The sequence below is a fragment of the Bactrocera latifrons genome, unplaced genomic scaffold (assembly GCF_001853355.1).
Source record: "Bactrocera latifrons isolate USDA-ARS-PBARC rearing strain unplaced genomic scaffold, ASM185335v1 scaffold_331, whole genome shotgun sequence".
NCBI lineage: Eukaryota > Metazoa > Arthropoda > Insecta > Diptera > Tephritidae > Bactrocera > Bactrocera latifrons.
Window position 1 is genome coordinate 178,237 of NW_017536970.1, and position 3,408 is coordinate 181,644.

Sequence of the window (3,408 nt, forward strand, 5' to 3'; positions counted from 1 at the left end):
TAAAATAGATAAAATTGGGCGAAAACTGAATCGAACCTCTAGTTAACTAATATCCGACTGACTTTACTCCATATGATTGATGATTGTATGTGWGGTACCTTAATGAAACCCAGGGAACACTCTTTTAGTATGTGACATAATAATAATTAATAGATAAAGTCGGGCCGATAGCCGATACTCCATACAAACAGTTTCTTGCCTACCCTACYACTAATACATCAAATAAAACTTGCTTCTCAAAGGCTTTAAAAGCTTTTTTTGATTTTGCGTACACGAATCTGATGATAGAAATTTCGTTTCGTCATAGGTTTGTTCAAGCAATTTATTAAATTTCTATTATTTTTGCTACCTTTGAACTTCTTGAACATTGCTTAGAAATGATGTTTCTTAGTACTTAAAGTAAGGTCAGCAGAGCACGAGTATTTCGAGACATCCGAACACCAATGGCTAAAACGACGTAGTACCGACGATGACACAATACTCAATTTAATCATGCGTAACATATAGTCGACGAACTTTAATTCGGTGGGTTTTCTTACTACTGTACTACACCGCCCCATTCGGGACGATACTTCGGGCATATGTGCATTTTTTATATAGTTTAGAAATCGATTATGAAATCGAATGAAAATATTTTTTTTTTCATATGTTTGAATATATTAATMGTCAAAATTAAATTTTGGTGTGTGTAAAAAACGTTTTTCTTGACTTTACGTGAAGTCATATTTATACTGTACCGTCTTTGTATCTTTGTTTCTTGCTTTTGCATTGCTTTAAATAAGTATATTTAAAATAACATACTTTTCATTGGCTTAATTTTATAAATATGTAGAATATTGTTTGTTAACTTATCAGCATTGCATTGTAATTTATCACCCACTCGAATAGATTAGATATTTTGTATTGTGACTAATTTAATTCTACCTGCTCAATGCAATAACGAAGGTGATTTCTTCAACTGTGTATGAGTGCCTTGCTTGACCTGTATTGGCTTAGCGTTTGTTATCTTATAGTCCCACATACTATACATGCATATGTATTTATCTAAAGGTTTTCCAATGTGTGCGAATATTTTAAAMAATCTCAGTTTGTGATATATACATACATATAATATGTGCGTGCAGGTAGGTATATGTATGTGATTGTGCTCATAAACAAATGTGGTGTGAGCAAATACACTAGCTTCAGAAACACTATTTATCTTTGCTTGTTAGATAGCGCAATAAACACCARTACTATTGCAATTTGCTTGTTTACTTCGCCATTTTCTTTGTGTCATTACCTAGATTCGCGTGCTGCCAATATTAATGTGCGATAACAGTAGGCGATTTTCAGTTGTTTTTTCTTAGAAATCGACGATACCAAGTTCTTTTTTTAACATACACATACACACACACACACACACATATATATATATATAAAGCCGGCGTAATATTTAACATCTTCTCAAATTACGTAAATTTTTGGCTTTATGGCTTCTAGAAGAAATACCTAAAAAGGTGATTTATATGCTCGTCTGGTTCAAGAATTGCAATAGCATCCCCGGAAATTAATAGTTTGGTGCGGATTGTGGTATGGTGGAATTATCGGGAATTCTTTCTTTCGAAATGTGACAGAAAATGCCGTTACCATCGACAGCCAGCACTATAACATGATGTTGACCGACTTTTTGTCTTTATTTTCACCTCCTGATTCACGTCGAAACATAGACACAATGTGCAAAGTCACCCAGCCCTACCCAGCTTTGAGTGTAATCGTATATCTCAGTTACTACGATTCTTTTCACCAAAATTCGGCGCAGGAGTTCAAGAATAGTATGGAAATGGGAATTGTAGAAAGCAAACAACAATGAAGTTATCGGAATAAATCTTTGCCCAAATTGTGCTCTCATGCCTAAAAATTGTCGAAATGGGATAATAATTTATTAAACCTTCAGAATATGTGGATCTGTGCGCCTAAGGGCTGAATTTTTGGGAAAATATTAGTCAATCCGTGATATTTACTAAGTCAATGAGACTTGGACAACGCATTTTCCTAGAATAGCGTGTCCTGGCGTCAAAAAAGTGCAAAATACACATGGCCTCTATATAACAAATATAAGGCTTTTCGGACTTTCGGTTAATTTTATGCCGCAATATGTAAGTTATCTTAATGAAACTCAGAGCATATTTTTCTGGTAACAGTATGACGTATTGCCGAAAAAGAGCCAAACCAATGCGGTTGGCTGTATACCCTATAAATCGATAAAAAAAAAAATAATAATAAAATGATTAGAACATATAACATTTTATAAGCCGACTTTATGCCTAATACGTCGGTCAGTGTGTGTATTGTATTCTTAAAATTGCATGGAAATTTATAATAATAATAAGTAATGCCAAAAGTTTACGCAATCTAWCCAGATTTTTTGCAAAATATTTCCGATATTTATAGTGATTTCCAAATTTATCTGTGATATATTAATGAAATTAAGTAGATATGCTTTGATAACTATAACATGGTTTGGTGATTRATATGAAAGAAACCATTCATTATTTTCTTTTTTTTCATACAACCAAACAGAACAAATGTAGTCTGTTTAGTTTGGTTTATATCACATATGTTTAGTATATCTCATTTGAGGTTTATTTTAATACAAGTATCTGTGAGACGAAGCAAAATGTAGTAATGAAGCTAAGTGCGTCTCTGAAGAACCAAATATATTTTGAATCCATTTACGGTTTTTTCGAAAAAAAACATGTTTAATTTTTACCCGACTTTAGCACTTCCTTACTGGGTTTAAATAGATAACATATAAGTTATTATTGTTACAATTAAATAAAATGTTCTGTAAATAATAATTTTAACAGATTATTTAGTTGAAAATATTACTGTTATCACTATTAATTTGTTGAATTAAATTGTGCATTAAATGAGATAATTAACAAATTTGACATTTGAACTTTGAAAAACATAAGCATTAGTAGACATCAAATATGTACGCACACATAGGTATGTACTTATGTAGGTAACTAAATAAAGTATAAGTATATAGTATAAGCAACGTATGTTCTTAAGTGGACATGTAGTTAGTTACGATTGCAATTCCTTTATATGTATTTTAGAATATTATTAGAATTAGTTAATTATATATAATATATTTCGAAATGGAAACTGTAGACAGAACTAACAAAGTACAGTAAATACTGATTGATGTACGATGCTCAGAGAGAACACTATGTACTTACACATAAACTACAAGCAATAAAGTAACAACCGAGTACAATGAGTCAGTCGAGAGGTGGGGGATTGGAGTTGTCATCACATAATAATAGATTTTCCAATAGTTATTGATTGTCGACAGACAGATTCAAACTTTGCTTCAGATAACATCGAAATAATAACTTTTTGTCGGAAGAGATAAACTGT